General features: G+C 52.2%; 1 pseudogene; it reads right to left on the bottom strand.

Moving 5' to 3' along the window:
- Positions 1–4,491: 4,491 nt before the first annotated feature.
- LOC140425769 (histone H4 type VIII-like) lies at positions 4,492–4,802 on the bottom strand (annotated as a pseudogene).
- Positions 4,803–11,621: the final 6,819 nt, after the last annotated feature.

Here is an 11,621-nt window from a genome sequence, read left to right as displayed (position 1 = left end):
CAAATCAAATCAGTGTGTAGCAAGAGGGACGACCTGTACTCAACAGCCAAAAGGTTCTCTCCATGTATCAAAAAGCAAGCATGGCTGCAGATTGCACTGATGGTAGCACCTTGGGTGAACAGTGAGGCTCCTAGATGCAGTGCTGAAAGTGCTTCCATGACCGTCTGCAATCTGGCAAGGTGCGTGGGTTGTTCTGTGGAGCAGAGATAGCCACTGAAGGTCTCTAATCAAGACGCCAGTGCAGGTAAACCACACAGGGCACAAGCCTGACCTGTAACCAGGGTCTGAAGTTTTCAAATAGCGGACCCGCTGAGTCCAACAGGGCAGTCACAGGGCAGCACAGTAGCTTCACAGCACCAGGGTCCCAGGTTCGATTCCCCGCTGGGTCACGGCCTGTGCGGAGTCTGCATGTTATCCCCGTGTCTGCGTGGGTTTCCTCCGGGTGCTCCCACAGTCCAAAGACATGCAGGTTAGGTGGATTGGCCATGATGAATTGCCCTGAGTGACCAAAAAGATTAGGAAGGGTTATTGGGTTACGGGAATAGGGTGGAAGTGAGGAATAGGCTTAAGTGGGACGGTGCAGACTCGATGGGCCGAACTGCATGTTCTATGTTCTATGTTTGAGTGACTCCTCTGACCATTCCTCAATATGTGCCGGGGCATAATAGTGGCTGCCCTCCTTTCTACAAGGAGAGATGTCCACGAATGACTCTGGCATCTCCTCCTGCACTTAATGGCCACTTAAGGACCTTTCCCTTTCCAGTCTCAGGTTGGTGGGCAGATGACTCGATTGGGAGGGGGGAATTGGAAACAATCAAAAACCTACATCTTGGGTGGGAATGCTGGCGGGGGTTGGGGAGTGGAAATACGTCAAACAGGAGACCCCCTTCTGATGGTGGGCGTCCATCTGTGAAGACCCAAGACTTCCGGATTACCTTTGCTCCTCCCTCCCCACAAGTCTAACCCACAGGAGTACAATCAACCAGCCCTCCTGACCTCCTTATGTGTCCCCTACCCTGCCGGGGTCCAGAAACTAAACAGAATGGTGCTCAATAGTGGGGTCCTTGAAGTGCCAGGAACAACCCCACTAATCGCACACGGAAAGGACTCTTTGTTTTTTTGTTAAATCGTGCTCTTAGTCACAGCCTGATTGGCAATCAGCTCTCCAAAGTTGGGCTTCCACCCCATGATGGATGGAAGTCCCACTTGCTGCCAATCAATGCTCATTAGAGCGTAAAATGGCATCGGACCTGTTGGACTCAGCGGGTCCACCATTTGAAAGATTCAGACCCTGGTTACAGGTCAGGCTTGTGCCCTGTGTGGTTTACCCACACTGGCGTGTCGATTAGAGACCTTCAGTGGCTATCTCTGCTCCATAGAACAACCCACGCACCTTGCCAGACTGCAGACGGCTGTGGAAGTACTTACAGCACTGTATCTAGGAGCCTCACTGTTCACCCAAGGTGCTCCTATCAGTGCAATCTGCAGCCATGTTTGCTTTATGATACATGGAGAGAACCTTTTGGCTGTTGAGTACAGGTCGTCCTTCTTGCTACACACTGACTGCACCAGGGTCGCCAGGTAGTAGTCATTGATTTGAGGTGCACTTGATGCCTGGCTTCCCATTCTGGCTTGGCAAAACAAAGCACAGCATAAGGGACAAATAATGCATGCTCACCTTGAGTGAAAAGTCACAATCCATGGGTGTGATTGGATCTAATAAGTGGGGTGCTGACGAGTGGTGCTGGGCTGTGTGCCAGATGGGTGTCATCGTCATGGCAGTCTGTACACCAGCAAGGCAAGAGAAGCCATGACCCAGGAGCCCATTGGACCATGAAATGCACATGAGCATAACAAAGGTGTAAGTTACCAGGTGACTTGTTGGGCCAAGATTGGCAGATTTACTTTATGCTTTCAGCATAAAATGATGACCATGGCTTAGGGCCTCAGCATCATGTCCCAGTCGATGAAGGACATGTCGTCGATGCAAGTGAACACTGCCAAGCACTCCAGAGCATAGCCCAGTCACTGAGCACTACTGCTGAGGGCGTCAACACCATGGTGCAGACAATGGGGAGCCACCAGGACTGGCAGAGCTAGATGTCTCAGAGGCCTCTGGAGTGTGGTACGGTTGCACAGTGGTTAGCACTGCTGTCTCACAGCGCCAGAGACCCGGGTACAATTCCAGCCTTGGGTCACTGACTGCATGGAATTTGTATTTTCCCCCTGTATCTGTGTGGGTTTCCTCCGGTTTCCTCCCACAGTCTAAAGATATGCAGGTTAGGTGGATTGGCCATGCTACATTGCCCCTTAATGTCCAAAAGGTTAGGTAGGGTTACTGGGTTATGGGGGTAGGGTGGGGACATGGGGGGCCTTCCAGTGGGTCGGTGCAGACTCAATGGGCTGAATGGCCTGGCTCTGCACTGTAGTGATTCTATGAGCTGTCTCTCCATACTATGGAGACCCCAAGGGCCCTACAGCCACCGTCAGGGAGGAGGAAGCACTAGTGTGAACCCGGGGCCTGCCACCAAGAAGAGACGGCGATCTCCGGTTCTTCCGAACCCCCTCCCCCCCCCTCCTGACACCGCCGCATCTCAAGAGCAGTGGGCAGAACAGGATGCCACGGTGGAACCAGTGACACCAGTGAGTCGGCCGGGGCCCTCTGGCTTCAGGCCCTCCAGAGGACGTCCACCAAGTGCATCAGAGGTCACATGGTGTGGAAAACAGCAGGCTGTCTCCACCTCCGATGTGTATCCTGGGGATAGGCCTAGACGTAGCAGTAGACTACATAAGATTAAGAAGAGAGAGGATCTCTGATTGGACATGGAGGGGGGTCCTATCTGTAGCTAGGCCGAATGGAAATGTCACATTATCACAATTAAAACATGTTACACCTGATCCATGTGAAGCCTCTGTCATGTTAATCGTCACAGCGAGCCTGCCTTCTGCCCGCTCGCCCCACCCCTTGGGCACAGTGGTCCAAGATCAAACACCCCTGATGCAGACCCCGTTCAGAGAATGGGTGTAAGCACCCTGTCAGCAGAAAGACAGGAGTCAAACCTTAGCATAAACTGAGGAACACCAGAGCTTACCTCACAGCGAGTGATCATCACTCTCCTGCTTTGTATAGTGACGCACTGATAGTGCCGACACGGGCCCATCACCCTGGGGTGATGTTGCACAGGTTCTGGCAGCGTAGAAGGGTGGAACAGGAGAGTCACAGAGAGAGGGGTGGGGTTGGGGTGGCGGGGAGGTCGTGGGAGAGGCACACATTGAACATTCAAGGAGTGGAACTGCTTCCTGATAATGAAAGGCACTCCCTGATGCCCAGGTGCATGCAAGGCAATATGCGTGCCATCAATTACCCCTTGGATCTGGGTACCTCGGTGATGGCGGAGAATTCTGCAGCCCGGGAATCTTGGTGGGCTTGGTCCAGCTCAAATTTGATATACTCTGCTGCCCAGGCATACAGGGTATCCGTGACCTCATGGGTGCACTTGTGGGCTTTAGCTTCCCTGTAGTGCCCTTCACGGCCACCGGGAGTTGGTGTCCTCCTCCTCCACGGGTACCAAGTCTGCAAGAACATGGCATAGGTACCACACTGTGTCTTTGTTGAGATAGAGTCCCTACGGCACATGCTGTCTGTCATCCCCTCATCGCCTGTACACTTTGGGCCGTTGCTGGCATCCCCCAATGGGTTCCTCCTCGGCTTGATGGGCAGCCGGGTCTTCAGGGTGTGCAACAGTCCCCTGCACATGGGGTGCCGCCTCCAGCCTGTGTCGTCGCTGCTGCCACCATCTCCGCATATGGCCGCCTGGGCTGCCCTCAGCACCGCAAGGGTAGCCTCTGCAGCGCTGACACCACCATTCATTTTGGGTCTCTGTAAGGAATTGGAGAAGGAGATAGACCGACAATCAGTTGGGGCTTCCACCCCCAGCCCCTCAAATCTCCCAAGCCTACCCCACTCTTAAGTGTCCCGCCTTCTCTCAGAGTGCCATCCACCGAGCCAGTTGTGCTGGAAAACCTCGTTCAGCACACTCACCCTCGCCGCAGCCGGAGATCCTAGACCCCAGACTCCAGACCCCTGCCCGGAACAATAGGGAGACCGTGCTCAGGTGCCCTCACCTGACCCATACACTCACCCTTTGGTCGCGGGATATCCCCAGTGCTGGAGCCCAGCTCTTGGGTGTTTGATAGGTGGCTGCTGCCTATATAGTGCTTGATGCACGATCAATCACTACTGAAGCGAGATTGTAGTCCAATTGGTGGCTTTAATGAACAAGTAGTTACCCCAGCAGCTCCGGTACAGAATGCTGCTGTGGGTGAAACACAGACTCTTATACTCCACCTGCTGGGCGGAACCAGCAGGCAGGTTCCACCACTCATACTACAGTATAAGGTACATCCCACCTAGGTACCACAATACCCCTAATATAGCCTACCACAGTACTGATGCTTCTCGAGATCAGGTAAACTTTTTTAAAACTATAGTCAACCACCGTAGCCATACAGGGTCTGTTCTTGGTGCTTCAGCGTGTGCACTATATCAATGGCCGTCACCATTTTGCGCTTGGCATGTTCAGTGTAGGCCACCGGGTCCCTGATGATATTTTACAGAAAAACTTTCAAGCCCCCCCAGACCTCCTCGTAAATCAGCCCAGAGATGATCTTACAGCCCCTCGGTGAGTCAGGCAGTGAATGGCCAGCTATGTGATACCCTGGATGTTATCATGGAGCACTTTGCTGTGCTGCTTGGCTCCACCTTTGCCCAGCCCCTTGCTATCTTTCCCTCTCCCCGACATGAGGCAAAGTAGGCATGGTGGCACAGTGGTTATCACTGTTGCTTCACAGCGCCAGGGGCCCGGGTTCGATTCCAACCTTGGGTGGCTATCTGTGTGGAGTTTACTCATTCTCCCTGTGTGCATGGTTTTCCTGGGTGCTCCTGTTTCCTCCTACAAAGTGCAAAGATGTGCAGGTTATGTAGATTGGCCATGTTAAAGTACCCCTTAGTGTCCAAAGGCTGCGTGGGTTACGGAGATAGGACAGGTGATTGGGCCAGGCATGGTGCTCTTGCGAAGGGTCGGTGCAGACTGGATGGGCCGAATGGCCACCTTCTGCACTGTAGGGATTCTATGATTCTATTATCAGGCTTCAAAGTTTGATTGAAATGCAACGCAATAATCATTGTTTGAGACATGACACGTGTACCAAAGAGAAGCCACTTGAGAAAATGTTGTTTATTAAATGGTCAACAGTAACAAAGATTTGAAAGTCAACTACGTAATATTTCACATATCCCACTAACCATGAAACAACAAGAAAATGTCACCAAAATTTTCACAAAACAACAAACACACGGTATCGCCCCTCGTAGGTTCCTCAACAGAAATGAAGGATAAGCCTGAAAATGTGCTTTCATTTCCAGAACTCTGTCATAGAAATGCTCTGTCCATCAATGTGTAACTTATTCCACGTATCGGTGTCATTTTCCGTCCAGCAGCTCCAGCTGTGCAGGCCCTCCCACACGGCCCAATCTCGCCAGATCCAAATCCCAGCATCCACATTTTCCACTCAAGGTGTAGTTGAACATCCTTGACTTCCAGCGTACTTAACCCGCAGTTAAGTACCAGTTAAATGCAGCACTCACCACACCAGCAGCAGAAATCAGCAAGCTGCAAAAGCATTTCTTCAACGACATCATCAGGTGCTCCTTTTGGATCAATGTCACGCATCAGGTCCCACAGTGTCTTCTTGCTTCAAACAGGAGTGCCTTCTGAACTCATACATCCCCTGAGCCCGGTGTTCCACGACCCAGGGGCGGAATTCTCCCCTCCCACGCTGGGTGGAAGAATCCCATCACGCCGCGCGAGTCCCACCACGCTGCCCCGGCACCCGCACGTGATTCTCCCACCCGCCCCCCAAAACCGGCGCGGCGTGAATCACGGCTGGCCGCTGGGAGAATCGGCGTTTACCGTTTGTAACGAGCGAGCGGCAATTCTCTGGCCCGGATAGGCCGAGCGGCTGCCCAACACGACAGGTTCCCGCCGGCGCCACCCACACCTGGTCGGCCTGTGGGGTGGCCTCAAAAGGGGTCTGGCCCACGATCAGTGCCCACCCATCGGAGGGCCGGCCTCTCCGAAGGAGGACCTCCTTTCCTCCGCCGCCCCGCAAGATCCATCCGACATCTTCTTGTGGGGCAGCCGCGGGGAGGAGGGCAACCACGCATGCATGGGTTGGCGCCGGCCAACCCACGCATGCGCGGATGATGTCATTTACGCGGTGCCAAGGCCCGGCGTGCGTAAATGATGCGGCACCGCTCCTAGCCCCCCAGGGGCGGGAGAATAGGGGGCTGGGAGCGGCCTCCGACACCGGAGTGAAACACTCTGGTTTTCACTCCGGCGTTGGGACCTAGTCTCCCGATGGGAGAATTGTGCCCCCTGTATCTGAGAAAAAACTGTCCGTCTTTCTGGCCACAGAAAAGGAAGGATACAGCAGCCGCAGCCTCCAGGCATAGCAGCCACCAGCAGGAGCAAGGAATAAACACAATCTGCACTTGGGAAGTGCTCTCACAACTAACAAGGCCAATTCCTTATTGGCGATAGCCTGCAACTGTGAAGCTAGAGGCTGCTCACAGTAAAAGGGAGTTAAAGTGACCGTCAGCATGAAACCAAGAACAGGGTTCTGTCTTGGAAGTATTTTGCAGGACAGACAGGCAGCAGCTGTAGTTCCCTGTTGCCCTGTTATGGGAATCTACAATATTTAAAGATGGCTTGAAGGCCTCACAGATAAAAGCTCCTCCTCACATCCCCCCACCAAGCCAGCCTGCCCAAGGCCAACCCTGGCCGACCCCCAATCTGGAACCCTTTAGCCACTAAGCCTGAACCCACTGAGGGGTCCCCAACCTCCACCGCACCCCCCCCCCTCCACCCACCACTGGGCAACAGCTGCAGTGCCTTTGAGCTGCATGCCCAAAAGTGGAAATGGCTGCATACCTCCTCAGTTCCCCTCAGTAGCCCTTGCACCAGCCTCACGTTTTTAAAAAGGAGCACTAAATGATGCCTGCGTGATTTCTGGAGAGCCAGTTAATTCCCAGGAGGCCATTACATTCAACGTCAATCTCGGTAATGATATTGAAATTAACGCAAAATTGGGGTTCATAGATTACATAGATTACATAGAACATACAGTGCAGAAGGAGGCCATTCGGCCCATCGAGTCTGCACCGACCCACATTAATCCCTCACTTCCACCCAATAACCCCTCCCAACCCTTATGGACACTACGGGTAATTTAGCATGGCCAATCCACCTAACCTGCACGTCTTTGGACTGTGGGAGGAAACCGGAGCACCCGGAGGAAACCCACGCGGACACGGGGAGAACGTGCAAACTCCGCACAGACAGTGGCCCAGCGGGGAATCGAACCTGGGACCCTGGCGCTGTGAAGCCACAGTGCTAATCACTTGTGCTACCGTGCTGCCCGATTTGCCATATTTGGGCGAGATCCGGAAATTGCCATTGGTGGCGGGCCAATTAGATGTTAAACTGAATTGTGTCTGGTGCGAATCTCGATTTTGACCTTTCTCGCTATTTAATTGGCGCGCCCAGATCTCCACCGGGCGCAACGCGGTGGTTAACTCGTGCCCACAATTTCTATTGGGTGCAATTTAACACCAAAAATGTGTTCTGTTTTGGGCGCGAATAGTGGAGCTTTTCTCGACTCCTGCAGCATTGAGATCGACCCCGCTGTTGAACCAGACTCTTCTGTTTGGCCTCAGTGAGGAATAGTCCACCGAGGCCGCATTTACACTTACACACTTTTAAATGCCGCCCCAATCTATCGACCCCTCACAGTGGCATGTGCACCCCCCCCCCAATTTACCTATTCGGGGGTTCTCAAGCACCCTCTTACCCCACCTCAAAGGGTGGGGCACCCTTGATCTGATCCCTCCCATTAGCAACCTGCCATCTTTTCACTGCCATTCTGGCACCCTGGCATGGCCCTGCCAGCCTGCAAGTCTGGTAGTGCCACCCGGACACCCTGACATTGCCAGGGTGCCCAGATGGCAGTGTCAATGTGTGAGGATGGCAGTGCCAAGGTGCCCACATGGCAGCATGATTGCCAGGGTACCCTCCCCCACCCAGAGCCCAACTACCCGGGGCCTCTGATGCCCTGGGACAGCCCTGTGGACCAATGTTAAACGGCATCATGGCGAGGTCTTCCAGGTACAAACATATATCAGTAAGCCTAATTGCTCACTTAAATATGAAAATCTGGATTCCACCCAGCTAAGGCACGCCCAGATTGACAATGTCTCGTGAGATCTTATTAGATCTCGCGAGGTGTTCTGAGTGACGCAAATCTTGTGAGAGGCCTCTTGTGAGATTGAACAGTATTGGCGCATCACAGAGTCAGGCGTGACGTCGCTGTTCGATCTCATCCAATGTTTCTATTTCTAGCTGGATTTTTAAAAATAAACTGAAACCATCTAAAGACAATGGAGACAGCCAGATGGCTACAGTGCCCGGCTTGCATTCCACCAAGTGGAATGGACACTCAACCCCCTGGAGGATTAGATTTACACTATCCAGTTGACTCATCTATCTCCAGTTGATCCTACAGGATCCTGAAACTTCTCACATGTTTTTGAGATGAGAAATTAAAATGAAATTACCTGTTCTAAAATGATGACTGCAGCAGGCATGGACTAATAAAATTTCTCTGGAATACACAGCCATCAGGGTATGTTTAGAGGCTGCATTCCCAGAAAGGGAGAGATCAGAATGCTGCATTGAAACAGGCCAAAGTCCTTTGGCCGCTCCGTCTCTTTCTCCTGAATGTATTGTGTCTGGATTTGCAAAGCAACCATCCTGATAATCATAGAATCATGAAATCCACAGAGCAGCAGAAGGGCATTTGGCCCATCGAGTTTGTACCAACCCTTTGAAAGACCATTCTATCTCGGCCCAATCCAACAACCCCCCCCCTTCCCCATCCCTGTAATCCCATCAAGTCTTTGGACATTTAGGGCAATTTAGCAAGGCCAATCCACCTACCCTGCATATCTTTGGACTGTGGGAGGAAACCGGATCACCCGGAGGAAACCCACGCAGACACTTGGAGAAAGTGCAAATTCGACATAGACAGTCACCTGAGGTCAGACTTGAACCCAGGTCCCTGGCGCTGTGAGGCAACAGTGCTGACCACTGTGCCACCATGCCACCTTGAAAAGAAGAGAAAGCTACCGCAAACTGAGATACTTTAAAAATACAACGACACCCAGGAAGACAACTGCACAAAATAGCCTCAATGTGGAATCACCGCATTGAGACCAACCAAAACAAACAATTAATCATATGCTCCTTTGTTTTAGCTTATTCATGAACTGCAAAAAATCCCTTTAAGCTATCCTCTTATTCTGCCATTTATACAAATGTGTGTGCGGACCCGGGCAAATGTGTGTGACACATGAATGGTGGCTGTGATTTAACTAGCTGTTTTTCAACTTGGGAAATAGTTTCAATAAACTTATCTTGCTTTTAGTTTATCCCAGGAAAACCCATCCAATTCTTTACAATCTGAAAATGTAAATAGTGGAACTCCTACAGTATCGCCAAAGCACATCCTCTCTAAATTCACAAATGTTACAGTCAGGCCCAGAGTGGTAGAACAGGGTCGTTATTTCACCAATCCTCACATGTCCTGAACACCTTTCGCTTGGCACCAGCAGGTACAGAAACACCATGAATCCCAACAGGTCAGACAGTAACTGTGGAGAGAAACAGTGTCAGCATTTCAGGTTGAGATGACCTTTTATCAGTCACCTGGACCTGCCCCGCTACGTCACATTTCTTCCCCGACCGGCCGGTGGGATTCTCCATTACACCAGCCAGTCAATGGGATTTCCCATTGTGGGACAGCCTCACGCCGCCGGGAAACACCCGGGCGCCGGCAAAATGGAGAATGCCACCGGCAGAGAATCCCGCCCCCTTTCCGATGCCAGAAAAATCGCGCTGCTCCTATCAACTGCGGGGGACCAAGCCATCCAGATTTTCAACTCGTTTAATTTTACCGATGGCCATGACAAGACCAAATTCAAGAAATTTTGGAGAAGTTCGACAGTCACTGTGAAGTCGAAATAAACGAGAGCTTTGAGTGCTTTATCTTCCAGCAACGCCTTCAGGGTCAGGATGAACCTTTCCAGTCCTTTCTAACTCATCTTCGTATATTAGCGCAGTCCTGCAATTATGGTGCAACCGCTGATTCCATCATCAGGGATCAGATCGTGTTTGGGGTCCACTCCGATTCCTTGCGGGAGCAACTCCTCAAAATTAAGCACATGACCCTGCCAGTCGCAATCGAGACGTGTACAGTGCATGAGCATGTGAGAAATCGGTACTCCCGTTTCAAATCGGCAGAATACGAAAATCTTGCCTCCCACGAGGCAGAGAGTGTACAGGCCATCGCCCGGATGCAGCACCTCAGTATCGATGAAAGCAGCCATTTCGCGCGCTTTTCCCAGGACCCCATGCATGCGCAACACGAACGGGAGAATAGGCGGCCGAAAACCAAACTGCGCAGGTGCGAACGTCGGCTGACCGCACTGCGCATGTGTGACGACGCACAGAGGGTAACAACATCAACGTCATGACGTGCCCGAACTGCGGCACCGCCCACTTAAAGCAGCAATGCCCTGCAAAAGGCAGGTGATGTTTAAATTGTGGGAAGCCTGGACATTATGCAGCCTTGTGCAGGTCTGCACCACCAGTCAAGGGCCAGCGATCCCAATTCCAACGCAAGCGCGTTCGATGTTTCAGCGCATTCTCCTTCGACTCCGAAGGTACGATTTTGAGTTAGTACACACACCAGGCAAGGAGCTGATAATTGCAGATGCCCTGTCACGCTCCATCACCTCGCCTTGTGAACAGGTTTACTTCATCCGGGCAGCACGGTAGCATTGTGGATAGCACAATTGCTTCACAGCTCCAGGGTCCCAGGTTCGATTCCGGCTTGGGTCACTGTCTGTGCGGAGTCTGCACATCCTCCCCGTGTGTGCGTGGGTTTCCTCCGGGTGCTCCGGTTTCCTCCCACAGTCCAAAGATGTGCAGGTTAGGTGGATTGGCCATGATAAATTGCCCTTAGTGTCCAAAATTGCCCTTAGTGTTGGGTGGAGGTGTTGACCTTGGGTAGGGTGCTCTTTCCAAGAGCCGGTGCAGACTCGATGGGCCGAATGGCCTCCTTCTGCACTGTAAATTCTATGATAATCTATGATAATCCGCCAGATTGAGGCACAGGTGCAGCTGTGTGCCAGCAACCTCCCGGCCTCAGATGAAAGAGTGATCAGCATTCGTGAAGAGATTGCCAAAGACCCTCTTCTGCAGCGTGTAATGCACCACCTTGCAAATGGCTGGCAAAAAGGACAATGCCCTCAGTTATTTAATGTGAAGGACGAACTGACAGTCGTCGAGGGGATCCTCACAAGCTAACTCGTATCGTTATTCCTCACAGTCTGCAGGGCTTAGTGCTCAAACAAATCCACGAGGGACACCTAGGTGTCGAAAAGTGTAGGCGCAGGGCCCGGCAGGCTATCTATTGGCCTGGAATCAGCCAGGACATATCCA

This window comes from Scyliorhinus torazame, chromosome 6, assembly GCF_047496885.1.
Source record: "Scyliorhinus torazame isolate Kashiwa2021f chromosome 6, sScyTor2.1, whole genome shotgun sequence".
NCBI classification, from domain to species: Eukaryota; Metazoa; Chordata; class Chondrichthyes; order Carcharhiniformes; family Scyliorhinidae; genus Scyliorhinus; species Scyliorhinus torazame.
This window is presented reverse-complemented; position numbering and strand designations above follow the sequence as displayed.